The sequence below is a fragment of the Biomphalaria glabrata genome, chromosome 2 (assembly GCF_947242115.1).
Source record: "Biomphalaria glabrata chromosome 2, xgBioGlab47.1, whole genome shotgun sequence".
Taxonomy (NCBI): domain Eukaryota; kingdom Metazoa; phylum Mollusca; class Gastropoda; family Planorbidae; genus Biomphalaria; species Biomphalaria glabrata.
Window position 1 is genome coordinate 11,443,335 of NC_074712.1, and position 23,735 is coordinate 11,467,069.

Here is a 23,735-nt window from a genome sequence, read left to right on the forward strand (position 1 = left end):
TAAAGACCCAAAAGACAACAGTGTAAAGGCCTAATGAAAGAGTTTCAAATGATTGGAATGAGGAATTGGTAGTGAAAAACTGAGTAGCATAAGAATGTGAAACACTGGATGATAAAAAAAAATGAACGGGGGCTTAGAGAGTTAATGAAAGAGTTGCTAGATAAGGAGAATGAACGGGGCTTAGAGAGTTAATGAAAGAGTTGCTAGATAAGGAGAATGAACGGGGCTTAGAGAGTTAATGAAAGAGATGCTAGATAGGAGAATGGACGGGGACTTAGAGAGTTAATAAAAGAGTTGCTAGATAAGGAGAATTGGAGAGAGAATGTAGGTGCTAGAGAGAATTGATGATTGGAGTGTAATGGTATTGGTTAGAGATGGAGAATTGGAGAGTAAATGCAGAGACTATAGAGGGAAAATCGGTGAGTGAATGTAGGGGCTAGAGAGTGAGAATCGGTGAGTGAATGTAGGGGCTTGAGAGTGAGAATCGGTGAGTGAATGTAGGGGCTAGAGAGTGAGAATCGGTGAGTGAATGTAGGGGCTAGAGAGTGAGAATAGAATCGGTGAGTGAATGTAGGCGCTAGAGAGTGAGAATCGGTGAGTGAATGTAGGGGCTAGAGAGTGAGAATAGAATCGGTGAGTGAATGTAGGCGCTAGAGAGTGAGAATCGGTGAGTGAATGTATGGGCTAGAGAGTGAAAATCGGTGAGTGAATGTAGGGGCTAGAGAGTGAGAATCGGTGAGTGAATGCAGGGGCTACAGAGTGAGAATCGGTGAGTGAATGTAGAGGCTAGAGAGTGAGAATCGGTGAGTGAATGTAGGGGCTAGAGAGTGAGAATCGGTGAGTGAATGTAGGGGCTAGAGAGGGAGAATTGGAGAGTGGTTTTAGTGGCTAGAGAAGGAGAATTGGAGAGTGGTTTCATTGGCTAGAGAAGGAGAATTGGAGAGTGGTTTTATTGGCTAGAGAAGGAGGATTGGAGAGTGGTTTTAGTGACTAGAGAAGGAAAATTGGAGAGTAAATGTAGGGGCAAGAGATGGAGGATTGAAGGATGATTTTAGTGACTAGAGAAGGAGAATTGGAGAGTTATATTAGTGGGTAGAGAAGAAGAATTGGAGAATGGATTCAAGACAGGGAGGATTGGAGGGTGATTTTAGTGGCTAGAGAAGGAAAATTGGAGAGTAAATGTAGGGGCAAGAGATGGAGGATTGAAGGATGATTTTAGTGACTAGAGAAGGAGAATTGGAGAGTTATATTAGTGGGTAGAGAAGAAGAATTGGAGAATGGATTCAAGAGAGGGAGGATTGAAGGATGATTTTAGTGACTAGAGAAGGAGAATTGGAGAGTTATATTAGTGGGTAGAGAAGAAGAATTGGAGAATGGATTCAAGACAGGGAGGATTGGAGGGTGATTTTAGTGGCTAGAGAAGGAAAATTGGAGAGTAAATGTAGGGGCAAGAGATGGAGGATTGAAGGATGATTTTAGTGACTAGAGAAGGAGAATTGGAGAGTTATATTAGTGGGTAGAGAAGAAGAATTGGAGAATGGATTCAAGAGAGGGAGGATTGGAGGGTGATTTTAGTGGCTAGAGAAGGAAAATTGGAGAGTAAATGTAGGGGCAAGAGATGGAGGATTGAAGGATGATTTTAGTGACTAGAGAAGGAGAATTGGAGAGTTATATTAGTGGGTAGAGAAGAAGAATTGGAGAATGGATTCAAGAGAGGGAGGATTGAAGGATGATTTTAGTGACTAGAGAAGGAGAATTGGAGAGTTATATTAGTGGGTAGAGAAGAAGAATTGGAGAATGGATTCAAGAGAGGGAGGATTGAAGGATGATTTTAGTGACTAGAGAAGGAGAATTGGAGAGTTATATTAGTGGGTAGAGAAGAAGAATTGGAGAATGGATTCAAGAGAGGGAGGATTGAAGGATGATTTTAGTGACTAGAGAAGGAGAATTGGAGAGTTATATTAGTGGGTAGAGAAGAAGAATTGGAGAATGGATTCAAGACAGGGAGGATTGGAGGGTGATCTTAGTGACTAGAGAAGAAGGAGTAGAGGGCGAATACAATGCCAGATTTCGCAGCTAGCCGCCAACATAGAGATTAAATTATGTTTGAGAGAATGAGTGAGATGAAACATCATATGAACAGAGATAATGATTATGACAAGAGAAAATGCGAGCTGAAGCAATAGAGCCAGAAATGAAATGGAAAAATAAAAACAATGACAGCGAAAGAAAACGGAACACCTTTATTCAGCATGAGATTTAGAGTCGGCTCTAGGTTCTTTTAATTTAAATTCATGTCTCACACCTTTCCTAGGTATCTCTGTAGCGGCCCCTGTATTAGTTATCTCTCTGGTCAACGTGACTTTCTTCCTGAAAGTTGTATACACCATCTACAAAGTCCGGACACTGCAGTCATTGCAATCAGCTGGCACCGAGTTTGATGTGACAATCTACGTCAAGCTGTCCACTGTTACTGGCATGTTTTGGATTGTGGCATTTTTGGCTGAGTCACTTGACAGTGAACTTTTGAAGTAAGTCATATCCTGTTCGAAAGCAGTTTTATTTATAAATTCTTGATTTGTTTCATAATAAAAAGATTTAATATAAAAAGAAATAGCCCATGATAATTTTATGTACCTAGCTATCAACGTAATATATAACTTCAAAAGAAGTTGTTTATTTAAATACAGTTGACCCTTGATAGTCCGACACATTTATATCACATGATACTTTCATGTACCTTAATTATATGTTAGTATAACATCAAAAGATGTTGTTTAATGATATACAGTTGACCCTTAATAGTCCGACACTTTTTATATTCGATAATCCGACGCGGCACCGATTCAAAGATAATGTATAGTTCAGCTGCTCATGCTTGATTTAACATGCAATACTCGCCAATTCTTGTTTGCTTATGCTGTGCTATGTGGTGCTACGTTCTACATTGACTTTCTGTCATTACTATTAGACTTTTTCTTTATCATCATCATCATCTTTTCTTCCTATGTGCGTTGTTCCCTGGGGGCTTCATTCTGAGGCCTTTCTAGCTCTGTTGTTCGTATCTTTTCTAAGGTTGTGACCAATCCATCTCCACTTCCTCTCTAAGATCTGCTCTATTTTGTTGTTAATGTTGAGAATTTTTTGTTATGTTTTGTATGGAGGTCAGTACTGTTATTACACGTAAACATTGAAACTTTATCTCTTCCTGAAAATTGATAAATTATTCAGAGGTTTGAACGTGATGAAACTCTCACTGTTATTTCTTTAGTTAATCGCCTCGACCACCTACCGTCTTTGACATTACGAAAGATAGGGAGAAATTAGAACATTTTGTGAAATCTGTTGAAGACTACACCAAGAGAAAAACACTTCAAATCGATCAAATAATCCCAAGTTGAGGATATTTTTGTTTGCATTGTCTAGAGTTAGGACCATGAGTATTTTTTTTGGTTTGTTGTTTAATTAATACCATTTAAAATCTAAGTTAATATCTAATTAGATAATATAAAGTTCCCTTTCAAGGGTGTCACGTGGCCAGCATCACGATCTTTTCTTTCCCCCAACTAATGTTAGGTACCGATTAGAATAGGCGCCCTAAAAATACCGAAATTCAAAATCCCAGTTCTCGCCACATCCAGCTTCCGTACCTCCATTCTTGCTAGTGTATAACATAGTAAGAATGAGTATGAAATGCACACACACACACACTATATATATATATATGTATTATCGATCATAATGAGTTGTCACCGTTATTCAAAATAGAAATTGATGTTTAGGCAAAAACGCACTGAACATCATTTTCTCGACCAACCTTTGACATTGAATTCTAAAGTTGTTATTTTAGAAGTGAAACTGTGGATTCATCCCACAACTTATAGACTAAACGTATAAAAAATAGTCATGTTTTTAGACCTTGTATAGACTTTATTATTATACTAGACTATGATTGAAATAAAAACAGATATTTATTCTCAATGATGAAGTTTTTATTGCAGGTTAATCTCTGTCATATTGAACGGACTTCAAGGAGTGGCTATATTTTATGCATTCTGCTTCAATAAAAAGGTTTTACTATTCTGGAGAAAAGTTTATGAACATCACTTTATGAACATCACTTTATGAACATCACTTTATGAAAACCATTTTATGAACATCATTTTATGAACATCATTTTATGAACATCACTTTATGAAAACCATTTTATGAACACCATTTTATGAACATCATTTTATGAACATCATTTTATGAACATCATTTTATGAACATCATTTTATGAACACCATTTTATGAACACCATTTTATGAACATCATTTTATGAACATCATTTTATGAACACCATTTTATGAACATCATTTTATGAACATCATTTTATGAACATCACATTTAGTCTGTTCTTGATTTTGGCGGCTGTCTTCAATGTCCCGAATGCTGTTGTGATGACGTTAAGTGTTAAGTACGTGGATTGTCCAAGTAGACCGCCGAAAAGATGATTACGACCAAGGTGCGTCCCTGAGTCAATCTATTCATGCATGCTAATAATTAACTTATACACTTCCGAGTCATTTGTATTCCTGGCTGATTCAGGAAACCCATCCAATGCTCTAAAAGCACTTTTAAGAACACCGGTGAAAATTCATGGTTGTAGTTCTACCTCAGTTTATTGATCCTCGCCAGGGTGCACTAATTCTAAACAAGTTTTTAAAAAAGCACTGTTGTAGCGGGACTGTTCAGTTCAATGTAAGTCTTTAGAGCCATAGTACTTTGCTCTGAAGACATTTATCGGTTCTGACGTGAAGTAAACTCTAGAAGTGAGTCATCTTTAAAACAACATTTAAATCTACTTGTTGCAAACATTTGTTAGACGCCTCCACACTGTGTGTTGTGTAGAAGTGCCAAAACGAAGATAACACTAAAATAACCAAATACCACAAGCGAAAGGCCAACAATATAAAGGTACTTGATGCTGATGATCGATGTTGAAAAATACTTTAATCCGTGATGAAGTCAACCGTTTAATATCTACTGCCGAAACTAAAACTGAACTCTCCCTAAAGCTTCCATGAGTTTATGGACTTGACTTTCTTTACACTTCTATTACTAGTCATGTGTTTTATTTGTCAGATCACCGTCGCTAAGCAAACAAAACAATGGACCTCATTCACCAAACGTAAACAAACAACATTTAGCCACGTGGTTCTCTATCTCCCCTATACAAATTACGCAATCCGTAAAGGCTGTCACGTAATACGTTTTTTTTTTTCATTGTTTTATCAATAATATCACGTGGCTAAATGTTGTTTATTTACGATTGGTAGATAAGGTCCAATAACCATCTGCTCAATTCTTTATCGTATCCTAACAATGAGCCTCGAAATTTTTTAATAAAAAAAGCTCCCCTCCCCCTTTTTTTTTTCATATGTAAACGCTTAAGTTTTAACAAATAAAAAAAAAGAATAATATAAATATATACATCCCTTTCTGTACAGGGCCGTTGTTACTTATTTACAATTAAGGTTTAATAAATAAATAAATCTTAAATAATATAAATATATATCCATTTCTGTACAGGGTCATGGATACCTATTGACAGTAAAAGATAAATCTAAGAGCTCCATATCTCTAACTGCTAAGGGCCTTTTTTTAAAAGTCTAAATAAGGCACAGGTTCTGTGTTTTGAAAATGAATACGAATATCTGGCTATCTAGCTCCTATCACTTATTTATTTGAAAAAAGTGGATTATTCTACTTGGGTGACATTCGGTGAGGCCCCTACCCCTATACCCAATTATGACGCTACTGTTATTTTGCAATACACTTTTAAAAATTATTACGATCAATCCAGAGTTTTCCTAGTGTGGCCAATTCGCTACTAATTATTTTCCTAAAGATTAAACATTAACCGTCAAATTTCCAGTAAAATTGTTAGAGCATTTTTGGAGAAAGAGGCGCGGTGGCTGAGCGGTAAGGCGCTTGGGTTCGAATCCTGGTGAAGACTGGGATTTTTATTTCGGGATCCTTGGGCGCCTCTGAGTCCACCCAGCTCTAATGGGTACCTGACATTAGTTGGAAAAAGTAAAGGCGGTTGGTCGTTGTGCTGGCCACATGCCACCCTCGTTAACCGTAGGCCACAGAATCAGATGACCTTTACATCATCTGCCCTAGAGACCACAATGAAAGGGGAACTTTTTAAAATTTTTACTTTTGGAGAACCCTGTCCTTCTAGATTGATGATTTTTGACCCAATGAAAAAATTGAAATCTGAATAGAATAATAATTTAAAAAAAAATAGCTCAAACCAAAACTTTAACAGCTTGTGAATAGAGAAAAAAAAACTTAGTTTGAAATGAACTTCAAAACAAATGAATTTTCTTGAAATAATGAAAGACGCAAGTGCTGTAGATTTCTGTGTATATTTATGCTGCTTTAGATATTTAAAATGCATAACAAATGTTAGACATTCTATTGGCTGAACATTTCATAGAGACATTACATCTTTGACTACAATTGCAAGCAACAAGTTATTCTACATACATGCCTCTTTGGATATAAGAGATTAAAAGGCTATACAAAAAAGTGTTTAATCTAAATATGTGGTCTTGGTAATTATGTCGACTAATACGTTGTTTTATCCATTATTTCGTCAAGTAATTATGTTGTCGTCAAGACAAATATGTCGCCTTCTCAACTAAGTCAACTAGTCCAATATGTGATCTTGGCAAATATACCATTGTTACGTCTTATATAATGAGACACTTTAGCAATTCACTAACACCAAAAACGACACGACCATAATTTATAAATACTTTAATCTTAATTTACACCGTAAACACTATATTGTTACTATTCCTCCATTTTGGTTCTCCTCTCCTTTCAACGCTCATTCGCACCATTCCACTTTTACACCACAATGCGCACGTAACAACCGTCTTGTCGATGATTTGTTTTACTATTGTATTTTGAAACACATTTGAATATAATTTACGCTTGTAATTATCACAACTAACAACATAATGTCATTACAAAACTGACGATAAAATATAAGTTATTGGTCCTATTTCATTTTGTTTCACTCCTAATTTCATATTTTATTTTCATTTTATTTTGCAGTCGTCACGCCGCTACAAATCTTCTCTCTCCATTTGTCAAACGTATGTACGTAAATCTCGGAGAACTAATTAGTTTATGCTTGCGCTACTAAAATTTACTTATTGATTAGTAACAGTAATTTACGACTTTTTATTCTTCATGGAATTGATTGTAGCTTTGCTTTCTATTTATCGGAAGATGGTTTTAATCTCAAAATCCCAATGATTACATTTATGAAATTATGAAATGTTGAAAAAATAAAGGCGCTTGATCATTGTGCTGATTACATTACACGCCCGTTAACAGTTTGTCACGGACATCAATAGAACATAATCGCAAGGTTGAGGATCTTTACAATTTGTAAACCAGCGAATTTTGTAAAGAAAATGGAGGGCCTTATGTCTAAACCAATCATCGGAGAAATTCAGCTTTTTTTTTTGGGGGGGGGGGGGGGCGGGGTCATCCTTCAATTAGTTATAACTTTAAAAATCTTGAAATAAAAAATAAAATAACAAGACTGGAAATCCTTTCTTTGAAACAATGTATGTAGGTGAGTGTCCATTAAGCTTTGGCTAATTCTCTAGCATGAGCCCCTTTCTGGAATCTGGTCAGATATGCGTCTACCTTGGTCCGAAGCAGGAGGTTTTGATTCAGAGAAATAATCTATAAAAATATGTTATAGTTTTTGTAGATAAGATTCATTGAATTGGATTTGTAATTTATAGTCACAATAAACTAGGTTTTTAGACATGGCAATCCAAAATAATTCTATAAGCTAAACAAAATTAAACGTCAAAAATAGAAAAAAACAATACATTAGTTTGACACCTTTTATTAACTAAAATAGGGTTTCCAAAACTTTGTTCCGCGAAACCCTGGTGTTTCTCGAGGCCTGAGTAGGTGTTCCAGAAAAAAACTGGAATACTTAATTAGTACGTGAAAAAAACAAACAAACAAGTGTTCTGCTAAATACTCAAATTTACGAACTGTTCCGCTAAATGCTCAAAATGTGCGAAGTTTTCCTCTAAATACTCAGATTGTGAGAGCGTTCCGCCAAATACTCAGAATGTGCGACGTTTTCCACTAAATACTCAGAATGTGCGACGTGTTCCGCTAAATACTCAGAATGTGCGACGTGTTCCACTAAATACTCAAAATATGCGAGGTGTTCCGCTAAATGCTCAAAATGTACGAAGTGTTCCGCCAAATGCTCAAAATGTACGAAATGTTTCGTTAAATGCTCAAAATGTACGAAATGTTCCGTTAAGGGAAACACTTAAACAAATCATTAACAACAAAAATATTTAAAATATTTTATAATAATAAATGACAGTTTCGAGAGATACGTTTACCACTTTAATATTTACAAGAAGAAGAGTTGCCGTATTGACGATAGACGAGAAAAACCTGAAAGCATTTTGAATCATTTTTAGCGGTTTGTGCATGTTAATTTTTTTTTCAAACAAAGCTTTCCCATTTCTCCAGGCAAACAAGGGAAAACAGGTTTTGTCATTTTCCTTTGCTGATAAAACTATTTGTAGTGAAATGGTTAAAATGTACATACTTTTTTGGATTCCTTGATTGTAGAATTTGAATGTGGAACCATCTGATTCAGCTCCAGGAGACATGTAAAGCAAATCATAACCTGTAAGATAAGTTAGGGGCAGTCAGTTCTTCTGTAGGAGCTTAATGGGGGACACATTTTAAAAAACTTTGCTGCTAAACTTTCACATTATTTGGGTCCGCATACATCTGTGAACATACATTTTTTTTCTTGCTTGAAAAAAAAAAAAAAAAACAAGTGTAAAAACAGGTCGATAGGGAGACATCTATTGCCGCAAAACTAAAGGAACTTTTTTTTACGGAAATGTTTTTTTTTTTTCTTGAGGCTTTAAATACGAGATTGACCCTTTGCAGTACAATTAGATCAAATAGATAATCATTAGATGACATCAGTTAGGCCAGGTTCAAATCTAAATTCTACTTCATTTTCACCTATATTTTAATCTGCTGCACTGTTGGGGCACCACATAGAACATGTCAACCTTCTTTCTCTATTCGTCTCTGTCATTTGACTTTGACTTAGAATTTCCTTCCGATGTTCTATCTGAAAATATTGAAACCTGCCTTTTTACCTGCCTAAGTGGACCACTTCGGGAACCGATTTTGAGTTTTTCTTTTCCACACAAACTGTCTTTATAACCATGTCTATTTAAAAAAGTTTATACAGATATTATGATATAAAAACAAATATTGAATATTGTTTTACTTCAAAAATATTCTAATATTATTGGTTTATATGTTATGGTATTTGTTTATATATTCTAATTTTTATTTATATGTTAAAATATTTTTTTATATGTTCTAATATATGTTCATATGTTCTAATATTAGTTTCTATATTTGTTTGCCAATTCACAATAAATTTTAACAAGGATCGAAACTAAATTTTTAAAACTATTATAACTAATTGAAATTGAGAAAAAATAAAATTAAATAACTTTTGTTTCTTTATTTTTTTTACTTGAAAAGAATTTTAAACTGAAAACTAATTACATGTTAACAATTATTTGTTAACCTTTGTATTTATTATACGGCTCCAAGTAGAGAACAAATGACATAATTTAAATTAATTTTATGACATACATTATTTTTAAACAACGTAAATTAACTTTTAAAGACTTAAAGAAAAAAAAACTCCACTTTTTAGTTTGACATTTTCTGTTTACAATATCGTAAATAAATTAAAAGTTGGACAACACAGTGAGAGTTATGTCTAGGATACTATACATCACTGTAATATCTTCTATAGGAATAGTCATTTTTAAATATTTCAAAGACATCTATTGTGTTTTATATAAATACAAACTCTGAAATTATTTGAGAAAGTTTCATTTTGTTGTGAAAGTAGAAAACTCTAAAATATGAGACTTGAATTTGTGTTTCAACTTTTCATGGTCTGTTTGTATAATTCTGAAAATTTAATTCGTGATTTGTGCAACTTTACTGTGGATACATCAACTTATTTTGCTTGGAATAAAGACCAACTGTCCCCCTTAGAGTTTCAGCTAAGTCTGTGTACATTAAGATGCAATGGTACAGACATCGTTGATGTTGGGAAAGAGAGAAATCAATCTCTATCGCGATATGAATGTAGCTATTGTCACTGCAGAAAACCTTCGTGTGAGAAGTCTGATACATGCTGTCCGGATATATCAGCAGCACGGCCTACTCCTCATTTGGCTGTTGGGGACATCAAGAAAGGAAACACAGAACAAAGAATGTATACATTTCAGGAAAATTTGGAAAAAAAAATTAGTCTTGATTTGGGCTGTTTTATAAACAAGAAACCTTTTCCCATTGAACGTACCTGTCTACCTGATTATCAAGACAATGTTACTGTTAAGTACTTGTGTGAGGCTGACCTGCTAACCGAGGAACAAACTCTTGAAACGTATATTAAAGTACTAGATGACTCTACACATGTAGTCTACAAGAACAAGTTCTGTGCTTTGTGTAACCGAGTCTTGCAGGTAAACTGCCTTGTTTGTTATTCATTATTTCATTTTCTTTGTATTTGATGGACTATTTTTGTCTGCACTCATATAATGAAAATATATTAAATTAGGATGCAGAATTGACAAATGTCTGTCTATATCTAAATGTTAATTTTATCTCTAAACGTCGAAAATTATAGAGAATTAAATCACACATACACACACACACATATATAAATATATATATATATATACAGAAGCTAGTGAACGCCTTAGCAACTGCTTGTCAAGAGTTTAGCCTTACTTTAAGTCTCTCCTCCAAGACCGAAATCCTGGCATAAGACGTCGCAGAAATATCTATCTATCTATCTATCTATCTATCTATCTATCTATCTATCTATCTATCTATCTATCTATCTATCTATCTATCTATCTATCTATCTATCTATCTATCTATCTATCTATATATATATATATATATATATATATATATACATTAGCGTAGCCAGGATTTTTGGGGGCGGGGGAAAAAGGGATTGATGTGAAGATTCTCCGTGTAGGTCAACGGTGGTTTTGGTTATCTGATATCAGAGAGGAACAAGAACGTAAAGGAAAGAAGGATATTCATTGTTTACAATTTGTGTATTGCTGTTATATTCAGACATTGACTTCTGTCCATTTGTAAAGTATTTGATTGTTTTTTCTTCATTATTGATTACACTCATAAAGGGTCTCGTTAGATAGATAGATAGATAGATAGATAGATAGATAGATAGATAGATAGATAGATAGATAGATAGATAGATAGATAGATAGATAGATAGATAGATAGTTAGATAGAAAGATAGATAGATAGATATGTGTGTGTGTGTATCTTTATTATATTCTGATCATTTATTCTTTCGGAACACGTTTATAGTACCCTAGAAAAGGTTCTTCCTGGTGTTACGAGAAAAATTGTAGACACACTGCCCTTTCAAGCAAGGGGGTCTGGGGAAACGCTGCTAGCTCCCCCACTCGCTGCCAAGCCCTTTTTCCGGTATTTAAAGCTAAATAAATGCATATTCTGAACAATTTCCTGCTATTAAAAATGTTTTAGTTAAAAAAACTAATCTGCTATTATTACTTACTTAGGACTTAGATTCTCCTGCGTCGTTCGGCGCTTTGAGCAGCAAGCCGCCTCCACAAAAATCTATCACTATAAATGTCTGATATCTCTTTTCACCTGGTGTCCACTGCTCTGAAGACCTCCATGAAAGTGTAGCGCCAAGTTATACTAGGATGTCCCTGTTTGCGCCTTCCTCGTAATGGCCTCGCAACTCTTACTATGCATAATACATTTTGTCGGAGAACATGTCCCGCAAACCTGACGCTCTGACACTACTTTACTAAGGGGTCTACTTCCAGCTTAGCATAGGATTTTATTGATTGAGACCAGATCTATATAAATGACTCCTAAAATCTGTCTTAGCCATCATTGCTGAGTCACATTTAGTCTTTTTTCCATTTCGGCAGATGACTATTAACCTAAAAACCTAAAAACCTTACTGACTTAGATCTTCCCGCGCCGTTCGGCGTATTGGGCGACAAGCTGTTTCAACACAAATCTGTGACTGGCAATGTCTATAGCCTCTTTCCACCTGCTCTGAGGACCTCAAATGAAAGTGTGGCGCCAAGTTGTACTAGGATGTCCCTGTTTGAGCTTTCCTTGCTATTCCCTCCATGCCATCGCAACTCTTATTATGCGTAATTCATTTAGTCGGAGAACATGTCCCGCAAACCTAATGCGATGCTCTGTCACAACATTACTAAGGGGTCGACTCCCAGTTCGGCATAGGCTTTCCTAGATTGAGACCCGATCTCTATAACTGACTCCTAAAATCAGTCTTAGCCATCTTTGTTGAGCCACATTTAGTGTTTTTCTATTTCGGCAGATGACTATTCAATGCAATTTATTAATGGAGTCTAGCACTTGTAGAAATGTGTAACATTGAAGAGAGGGTTTTTCAAACTCAAAACTCATTGTAGGGTTATTTTAAACTCAAAACAATGTGGAGGGGTTTTAAACTTTTAAAAAACTTCAAGAGGAGTTGGTTTAAACTGAAAAGCTCATTTAACTGCAAAACCCCTGGTAAGGGGTTTTAAACTCAAAACCCCCTTACCTAAAATAAACAAAATCAAAGAGAAAAATCAGTCACTAAATTCCGATCCGCTTCCCCCCCCCCCCCCCCGCATGGGGGGGATTTCATTTCGGGGGGGGGGGGGGGTGAACCCCAAGAAACCCCACCCCCCTTTGGCTACGCCCACGATATCTATTAGGTATAGATCTTATGAGTGCTAAATCAGAAGTTTAGTTTAGGTAAATCTACATCCGTGTTTTAGTCCCATTTCAATGAAAAGTCCAATAGCTCTGTAGGTAACTGTGTTGGAACATCTAGCAGACGTTGCCGAAGTAGAAGCTCGAAACCCGTTCTTTTCTCTTTTTTTTCCAATAAATAACAAATGCCAAAAGATTATCTAAAATCTCTCGTCTGTCATATTATAAGACGATCCCATATTTACACCCTACCCTACTCGCTGCTATCCCCCGCCGTCTAGAGGAAGGTTTTGATAAGGAAGTAAATTATCTTTAACTTTGAAGGAAAATTACTTTTGACAATCAAAACTAAATCACGTCTTGAATATTTCTTGCGAATTGGCGGATCCGAATTTTATACAGTATTTACCTTGCGTTCCATCATAAACAAACGGTGCCAAAAGTTGCAATATAATAAACAATGTTCCAGCTTAGGCGCCTACTTGCTTTAAATGACATAGAAGAGAGCATCTGGTTGCAGGCGGCTTCAGAACGAGACAGCTAAAGGTAACTTACAAAGGCCTCGGGATACACATCTGAGACAAAAGAAATCCGCTGACCATGACAGATGTAGACGTCGAAAGAATATCTAAATCGACCATCGGCGGACAATGGTTATGCCTACCCTAGATTTGGCAAAAATATGTAGGTTACAGTAGGTTACAGCTAGGAATGCGTATTCACACTTTTGTCATTCATCCTTATTATTATTTTATAGCATCGCATTGAACCGGTACTTCTTTATTTTAAGGTTACTGAGCTCAAAACGACGTTTAGAGTCAATGACCACAGGTCTTCATTCTCAGCAAAGTCTTTGGACGAATTCCTGAAGGTACAGCTCGAAAGTCAAACATTTCTTCAGGACGTGATTGTTGTCCCTACATTCGAGCATCCAATGGAGTGTTTTAATCAGCAGTTAAGTCATTCATTCTCTTTGATTGCTAACTTTTATTTTCTCTTATGAAATATTCTTGTTTTCTTAATAAGTAAAATGCATATTTCACTTAAAGCTACTGTTGCAGAAAAAAAAATTAGAAAAAGGCCTTTTTCGCGCAGTTTGAAGCATTATGTGGCTGATTCTCTCCGAAGAGGTAGGTCATATTCCAAGCTGATTCCATGTATTTTAAGTGTTCTTAAAAGGGTAGACGGCATGTTTATAGTGGATATCCCTTTTTTATGTTCTCTTTTTTGGCTTCCATTTTATTGTATACTGGTTAATGTGTGTCTCCTTGTCTAAGATCTTGTCCAGCAAATTACATAAGGAAATATGCCTGAGCTGGAAATGACTGCATAGACAAAACACGAATCAATAATAAAAAGTAGCCAGTCAAAGTTATTAGATAAATAATTACGGGTAATTTATTATTTTATGTAGCAACAATGGAAAATAATACTTGAGTATTGGCCTATAAGGCTAAATTTGTTGGGTTTAGCCCCCTTAAATAATTGTTAACGCTTTTTATCCCTTGCTCATTCTTCGATCATGTTGATACTTTCAACAATTGCTTTTTGTACCAAAATAATTATTTTGTTTGATATCGAATAAGGGAAATAACTTATTTTAATAGATTTAGATTTAGGGGCGGAGTTCTTTTTCTTCTTTTTTTTTTCAATAAAGTATTTTTAAAAATATATTTAGCTTGTTTACGTATTCATAAAAATTTTGTAAAACCAAATTTGACCATTTTTAGAATAATAAGAGTAACAGGTTTGGAATTCATTATAGTGATTGGGAATACAGGGTTCCCCCACCATTCTGAGATTAGGATTTCAGGAGATTTCCAGGGGTTTTCCAGGAGAAAATATATGATCCGGAGAGCATAAAAACGTGATGCGAACTATATATTTAGTAATAAATATAAGAACCAACATATGTATAAAATTAAAAGTTTTTTTTTTTTTTTTTTTCAAATTAGCTCATTCAAAAGTAACTGATTGGTTACTCTCTCTATATATATATTGCTTTCTTAGTCAGCATTAGGAATTAATAAAAATCTCTAAAAACAAATTGCAATGTATAACACACTGTCAATATCAATTCAACTCAATCTATAGAGTTGAGAGTATACTCAGAGGTAGAGTTTAGCTAGACATATAGATCTATATTATCTAACTAAAATCTAAATTAGGGTCGCGATGGCTTAGTGGTTAAGCGCTCTGCTTTGGAACCTGGGGTCCTGGGTTCGTATCTAGGTGAAGACTGGGATTTTGAATTTTGGGACATAACGCCCTTCATGTTAATCGTTGGCCATAGAAAAAGAGGACCATAACGTCATCTGCCCCATAGATCGTAAGGTCTGATAGGGAAATTTTAGTTTTTTTTTTTTTTTTTAATTTTATAAATTGATTTATTCTAAAATCATTATCAATATAATAAAATTTTATAGCTCACTAAGTAACTAAATTTAAGTCAAGGTCACTTAACTTACTATGTAACTAAGACGTATGTATTATAATATATTATATAGATAGAGTAATATAGATATTATAGCTGTATAGCTAGCCAGTCACTGCTAGTGACACTGTGAGTTGTGTGACCTCGTGTGTAACAGTTACAGTCTTAAATTTAAAGACTAACTTGACTAAGTCTAAGAATGTACACAGTACTTACTAGTTAACTAAATCTAGAGATCTAGATTAAAATCTAGATCTAGAGACACTAGATTAGTAGAGTACTGTCTTTGAAGTCTCTATAATGAGCCTATATACATCTAACAATCTAAGTCTGGACATTCCACGACCAAGTCTAAGTCTAACCATAGACTATATATTACATGGACTGCCAACACTAAGGAAACTAAGCATAAGTTCCTTTCACCGAGGCGTCCTTGGTTGCGTGGTAAATTGACTTCCGGTAGAATTTGTTACTATATAAAGAAACTATTCCCGAAGATTTTTACCATCACTTTTACAGCAAATCATAAATGGAAACTTAATTGTCATATACGATGTTACAGAGGTAAGTGTGCACAAATCAATTTGTGACTTAGATCTATGACTATAAAGCTTTGTAACTGATTTTCTTAGCCAATATAGACTAATTAGCCAAGCCTGTATTTCGTGTATTCTTGTTTACGACATTAATTGTCTGCTAATTGGTGCTGCCAGTTTGGATTATTTGTTTTTCTTTTTTTTTTCATCACATTTGATAATTATTATCATTATTTTTACAATGTATATTTTAAATGTGATAAGCGATTTACTGAAAGAGTCAATACATTTCTGAGAGTGTCATTTATTAATTTTGTATATAATGGGTGATACAGGCCTAAGTTAAGTCTGTGAATGAGTCAGTCTAAATAAATTAACAATATAGTGAGTCAATAATTTTAAGCCTACAATCTTACATCTTTACCAACTTTTGTTCAGATCTACAAATATTTTTTTTATTCAATTTGATTTTAATTTCAAGATAATGTGCATTTTTATCTATAGTAATGGAAAATCAACCATAAAAAAAAATCAACGATGTATGTATGACTAACTGAAAAATCTGCATAAAAATTTCGGCCTTCAAGTTTTTAGTGTTTTTTTTTTAACTAACTAGAATCCCAAATAACATCCAATTCTTCTAAAAGCTATAAAAAGATCTGATATTGTTTCGAATATATTCGCCCAATAAAATTTTAGAATCATTTAGGCTCTACTTCACTAGAAAGTGATTGTACACATAAACATGTAGACTTTCACCCAGATGTAGTGACCTATGGCTATAAACTTTATCTACAAATACGAACTTACACACAACACACTACTACACTACTATATATATATATATATATATATATATATATATATATACATACATATATATATATATATATATATATTTATATATATATATATATATATATATATATATATATATATATATATATATATATAATAGAACACTAAACACTATTTATGTAAATGCCCATTTTTAAGTTTGTAAAATAATAATTTGTTTTTATAAAAAATCTGGCTATGCCTATAGTACTTTTAACAAAATTATGACTAAAAATATTATGAACGTCGAGTCTCTAGATTCATCATCTTTGTGTGTCTGATAAACCCAGAGAATGAAGATATAGAATCTATATAGGCCCCCTATTATATAGAATCTAGCTTTAGTTGACTCTAGACTAGATCTAGGATAATTTCAAGTCTAGATGTTCAGCTTCATCTTACCTTGATCATGATGATTAATTTTAATCTGACTTCCTGACTTGTTAACTTAAACTTCGTCTTACTTATAGCCCTTAGGCGCCTTAGCCTTAGCTTCTTCATATGTGAATCATGAATGGAAGTGCTTGGCTCACAGTGTCACAGATCGTTCTTTAAACTATTTGAAGATCTACTTTATCTTTACTAACGACTCTAATCTATATCTAGTTTATGTCTATATTTTATATGATAATAATAGACATAGACTCTTATACTTATAATAAAGACAAAGTAATAAGATCTAGATCTAGAATCTGTATCTAGATCTATTCCCATTTGTGATTTATACACTACAGATTTAATGTTTCTGATGAGCAATACTACTATCTACAGCCATGCCCATTAACATAGGCCCTACTCATGTACTAGATCTAGCTCTTTTGATCACAACTCATATCTTGCCTAGATATAAACAACTGTACTAGATTGGACTAGACATTCTAATCGGTTCTATTTTCGTTTTTCATTATTCTCACATATTCTAGTAGGCAATAGGTACCAAATTGTGCTATTTATTCACTGTAGATCTAGATCTTAACTTTTCTCTTAACTACCAAAGAAGTACACAAAGGATGTTGAAAGGTACCCAAAGGGCTCTTATTGCTACCATTCAATGTGTGGAATCAAGTATTTACCCAGATACTGCCACAATATGCTCTTATTGTTTTCAAAGGAGTTTTCACACAGTGCCAGAAGCTGTATAAATACATTTAACAGTAAGTTTTTAAGTAATTAATCATTTATTTTTAAACGTTATGTAAGTCTATTTTAATTGTAAGAATCCATGTGCTATTTTATTTAAAGCTAACTTATAGGTGAATATTTACACAATATTGTTGTTATGTTGTAAATAAAACATATTATATTCCCTCCAGCCTGTGCAGGGTATTTCTAAAGTGATAATTTTCTCATGCAGGCCATTACCACTCTTTTGTTATCTAAGGTGTTTTCCTTCAAATTATACTTTCTTGCATAAGAATTAAATATATTATGCAACAATTCTCAATTAGAAATACAGATTAACCAGTTATCTTGGTGGAAAAGGATGTCAGATGAGTTGAGAAAATGCTTAAAGAAAGTCTTTACATAATTCTTTGAACTAAGTCACTATAAATATTTTGGAGATTTTTAAAATTTAATTAGAATTTTATTATTGCTCACAGTAAAAGCAATTGTTCTTTTCTTTTCCGCAGATGTATATTTCAAGAAGAAATGATGCTTTCTTATTTCTAAGAGTTTATCAATAGGATGAATGCCACAAAACTCACTTGTTATGCCAGAAACTCTTCCTACGAAACTACCAGTAAGTAAAAAAAAAAGTAAAGTTTCCCTTTCAGACCTTGTGATCGATAGGGCAGATGATGTAAAGATCATCTGTTTCTGACCATTCTGTTGCCTACGGTTAACGAGGGTGTCATGTGGCCAGCACAGTGACCAACCGCCATTACTTTCCCCAACTAATGTCAGGTACCCATTAGAGCTGAGTGGACTCAGACTCAAATTAAAAATTCCAGTCTACACCAGGATTTGAACCCCGGTCCCCGGTTCAGAAGCCAAGCGCTTTACCGCTAAGCCACCAGGCCTCCTTTCAGTAAGTAGGGCAGCTTAAAATTTAATACTTTTATCTTAGTGCAAAAAGAATAAAAGCTGTCTTCAAATTCTCCCTTTAAATTTGCAAAGATATGTTTATAATTTAATGTATGCAGTAAAAAATTATGTTTCAAACACTCAGTACAATATTCAATGACTCTCTTTATTTGGGTTACCTCAGCATGCTTGTGCAGAAAATTTCCTGAATTTTTTTAAAAATCTGTTCCCTTCACTTTCAAGTGCATTTAATCATTCATTAAATTTTCATAATATTACTGAATATAATGTCAAAGATTAAATATTGTTATTATTATACTATTCCTTTTTTTTGTAATATTTTAGTTTCATAATATGTTCCCATAGCATTTTTTGTGTAAAACCTCTAATATACTTTACTATACTCCTAATATACTTTTTAAGGAACTGTTTTGTTAGATGTTTTCAGAATTGATTTTATCCGTAAAGGACTTGAACATATGGAAGTTTGGTACTATATGAAACTAAGATTGAATTGGTGACTTGTTATGAATTTAATGTATGTTGTTTCTATTCCATCAACAGTACTAGAATTTGTCCAGTGCCTGTGATCCTCTGAGTTGAAGGAGAATGTGCTCCATAATACCTACTAGGAGCTTGCTGATAGCTGGAAGTTCATGAATACTATGTTGTCCTTGATTTGATGATTCTGAAAACTACCATTTCTGAAGACTTGAGCATTATTTCTATAATTTAAAAAAATCTTTTCAGGAAATATTGTGTTTATAATATTAAGAAAGGGAAGATAATATTGTTCTTACTAATATTATTGACTTATTAAAATAGAAAGCACATCATTACCAATATTCACTTGTCAATAAATGTTAGCATTATTCAATTTTTAGTTACATGTTCAAACTATTAAATTTTATTATTTAAATTATAGCAACTTTCTCTTTCAGTCCAGCTTAAGATACATTCCTGTAAAAAGTCTATAATAATAAGTTAATGTCGATGTAGTATTGTTCAGACACTTACAAGTTTAATCATCTATACTTCACAAAAAAAAAGTGTTTGAATGGTTTTCATTTGTTTGTACATCAAATATGTATTAATATATTTATCATTTTTAGATGAAACATTAAATACTGAAGATGACCATCTCAATTTCTGATGTAGGCCTATTCTCATTTCATGAAATAAACAAAATATTATCTGAAATTTCATCCCTTCATGGTAACTGTAACTGGCTTCATAAAAAAATGGAGTGATGACTGGGTTGACTATACATTTTTGTATAAATAATGCATCAATGAATGTAGCTTATACTGTTCTTTTCCTCATCTTGAAATGTGTGGACTGATAATTAGCTGTTGCATGATACTCTAAATGACAAATATCTTCTACTCATTACAATAGCATATTTCCATGCTGTTTGGCTAAGTGGAAGCAGATAAAATTTGTTCCTCTATTAGCTGTAAAATCTCGAAATTCATGAGCAGCTGAGAAAAAAAGAAAAGAAATTCAAACTAGTTTAGACATGTTATAAATATATATATTTGCTAATTAAAAAATGTAAGACTACTTTATGTTACAACAATGGACAGCATCTTTAAAGTTGATTTCAATGCAATCACAAGAAATAATTTTTTCTCTACAATTAGGCCTGCTTTAATGATTTTTTTTATGTAAATAAATTTTATGCATAGGATTAAATATAACATGTACTTAAGGAGATTTTTTACCTATTATTTCACAATTACAAGTAATTTAAAGTGATACATGTATTGATAACAGAATGTTATTGGAGAAAGTAAAAAAAAAATCTCACTTGTAGTAGATCCCTTTCAATTTGAAAGTTAGTGACAATCAAATCAGGTTTGTGGAAGTAGTATGCTCCTTAAGTAAAAAACAACGAAAAATGCATTATAAAAAGTTTTCGCTTTAAATAAAATTTCTCTTGGGTGACTTGAGTAGAAAGTAATAGAAATATGAACTTCATTTAGCAATATGCTTACACTAAGCAGAAGTGGTTTTTACTAGTGAAAATTGTCTGTCCAAATAAGCTATTGAAACTACTGTTAGCTTCACATGATATGAACTGTAAAGTTTGACAGTTCTTCATCTAAGACTTTTAGGTACTGGTATTATCTATCAAGAGCAGGGTAAAACAAGGATGGGTTTTGGCCATCAACACTATTCGGAATTGTTTCGTCTGTACTCTCATAGCGCCTTGGAAGATGGAGTAGGCCCTATATATCCACAGTAGATCGGATGGAAGGCTTCTTAAACTGGCTTGGCCAAAACGAGGAAACTACATAACCTGATTAGGGAACTGATGTTTGACGACGATGCTGCTCTCACTACCTTTCGCAGTAATTATTACAAAGGCTAGTCAATACTTCGACAGCTGCAGATCAATAGTTCAGTCTTACAATAACTCTCACCAAGACAGAAAAAGGGCATAAAAAGTCAACATCATCAAACTCCATTTGAGTGAGGGCTTGAGAGGCTCAAATCTTCTCTTGCAAAAGCCCTGGACAGAAACCCTGCTGTATTGCGTAGTGCATACATGTCACCATACAGATTGAGAATTTTTTGTTCTGACCTGTTGAGACGGAGATCAGCAAGTCTGGGGCAGTCAAACAGAAAATGAGGCACGGGGGCACCAGGATTCGAAATTTGGCCATAGCCGTGAGAAACATGAGGCAACAGGACAGTGGCCTGTCCTGCACCGTGTTATAATAACTTGCCATAAAACATCACAGAATGTACTTTTTCTATTTTATCAACGACAGCATCTAAATGCCAAACATACTTTTCTTACATTTTTCAACTCGGAGAAAACTTTACATCTAGACTTATTACTTTTACTTTAGGCCTACACATAATTTATAGGACTTTTTTACAACTTATAAACGAAAGGTCATTTTAGCCTATTATAGTAAGAGCATATAGATCTAAATTTACCGGGTTATCCTTCTGAATAAGTCTTACTATTTGGTTTATATATATATATATATATATATATATATATATATATATATATATATATATATATATATATATATATATATATAGGCTATGCTCTCACAAGAACCTCAATTCAATCAATGTCGTAAACAAGAAAATACACGAAATACAGGCTTGGCTAATTAGTCTATATTGGCTAAGAAAATCAGCTATAAAGCTTTACAGTTATAGATCTAAGTCAGAAATTGATTTGTGCACACTTACCTCTGTAACATCTTCTTTAACAATTCAGTTTCCATTCATGATTTGTTGTAAAAGTGGTGGTAAAAATCTTCGAGAATGGTTTCTTTATACGTAAAAAAAAAATCTACCGGAAGTCAATTTACCACGCAACCAAGGACGCCTCGGTGAATGGAACTTGTTTATTGAAAAATATAGGCTTAGTGCGTAGAGTTGGCAGTCCATGTAATATATAGTCTATGGTCTAACTAACTCTTAAGACTTAAGTATAGACTATAGATCTAGATTATTCTAGATATCAATGATTATCTAGGAATTTCATTCTAATTTTAATATCAAGTCTTTCTAGATTTAGATCTAGACTCTATATAAAATCGATCTAGCAATTTCATTTTAATTCTAGATCTAGATCTAGAACCAAGTTGACTCTAGATCTAGCTAGGTCTACATGTAGATTACTTTTTTTAAATCGAAATAGACTTATAATACATAGATCTATATAGGCCAGTGACTATTAAAGTAAACAAAGTAATAGAACTTCCGTTTTAGGTTTACATTCGCCATATTATTACATTTTTTATTAAATGAAAGCCGACAATGCCATTTCTTTTTCTTAATCGCCCGAAGGATCGGCGTTTTTCATATTGAATGACACCCAAAAAGAGAATTCTGTCTATTTTTCAGGAGATTCTTATGACTTTTCAGGAGATTTTTTATAATTTCAGGAGATTTCCAGGAGCTCCTGAAAAATCAGGAGGCCGCACGATCCCTATTATTAACAGACGGCCAATCGGACGGACACATTGACTATATACAACCTGCATGGTTCAAACCCCCCCCCCCACCCCGAAATGAAATCCCCCCCCCCCCCCGAAGGGGGGGAGTCGGAATTTAATGACTGATTTTTTGCTTTGATTTTGTTTATTTTAGGTGAGTTTTTAATATTAAACCATCACTTGCCCCAGCACAACCAAAGGGGTTTTTGAGTTTAAAACCCCCTACCAGGGGGTTTTGAGTTTAAAACCCCTACCAGAGGGGTTCGAGTTTAAAAACTCCTTTTAGAGGTTTTGAGTTTAAAACCCCCTACCAGAGGTTTAGAGTTTTAAACCCTCTATCTGGGGTTTTTGTAGTTAAGCCCCCCTCTTCTATAAAACAAAACAAAAAAAATGCAATCGAAAATCCCCTAATTCCAAGAGCACAGTTAAGTATTTTAAACCCCCCTCTAAAATTTAAGATAAACCCCCTCTTCAATAAAAAAAAAAGCTAATTACGCACTCAAAATGTTATGAGCGTAGCTAAATGGGTATTGACTCAGATTTGAGTTTAAACCCCACTTCAGCGGGGTTTGAAGGTAAAAAATACAAATTATAAACTCAAAATGTTATGAGTATAGTCTTATCTTATCTTCTTATATAATACAGACGTTACTTCAAAAAAGAAGATGACTACGTCCTACGCGTCATGCATTTAGTCATGCATATTAGTCAAAGGGGTTTTGAGTTTAAACTCCCCTCCAGTGGATTTTGAAGCTAAAATGTACCTCTTCAATATAAATAAAAGCGAAATACTCACTCTAAAATATATGAGCGTAGCCAAAGGGGTTTTGAGTTTAAACCCCCCGCCAGGGGGGTTTGAGGATAAAAAATACATCTTCAGTGTAAGAAAAAAAAGCAAATTACGCACTCAAAATGCTATGAGCTTTGCCAAAAGGGGTTTTGAGTTTAAGGGGGGTTTAATGCTAAAAATACTTCTTCAATATAAAAAAAAGCAAATTACACACTAAAATTATTTGAGCGTAGCCAATC

General features: G+C 33.9%; 1 protein-coding gene and 2 long non-coding RNA genes across 5 annotated transcripts in view; 1 reads left to right on the forward strand and 2 right to left on the reverse strand.

Annotated features, from left to right (window-relative positions):
* Positions 1-9,470, reverse strand: part of LOC106061065 (mucin-2-like) — a 325,575-nt gene extending 316,105 nt beyond the window's left edge. The window contains exon 1 of the mRNA XM_056019106.1: positions 9,456-9,470. The gene's annotated coding sequence lies outside the window, so the exon portion shown is untranslated. The remainder of the gene's footprint in view (positions 1-9,455) is intronic.
* Positions 9,471-16,824: 7,354 nt separating this feature from the next.
* Positions 16,825-20,038, forward strand: LOC129924482 (uncharacterized). The gene is made up of 3 exons (XR_008776417.1): positions 16,825-17,867; positions 18,345-18,454; positions 19,303-20,038. It is a non-coding gene; the product is annotated as an uncharacterized LOC129924482 (long non-coding RNA).
* LOC129924483 (uncharacterized) lies at positions 19,738-22,085 on the reverse strand. 3 transcript variants are annotated; one of them, XR_008776418.1, is made up of 3 exons: positions 21,955-22,085; positions 20,549-20,616; positions 19,738-20,219 (listed from the first exon to the last, which is right to left on the reverse strand). It is a non-coding gene; the product is annotated as an uncharacterized LOC129924483 (long non-coding RNA). The 3 variants fall into 3 exon arrangements; XR_008776419.1 differs by lacking the exon at positions 21,955-22,085 and adding an exon at positions 21,688-21,731; XR_008776420.1 differs by lacking the exon at positions 21,955-22,085 and adding an exon at positions 21,545-21,648.
* Positions 22,086-23,735: the final 1,650 nt, after the last annotated feature.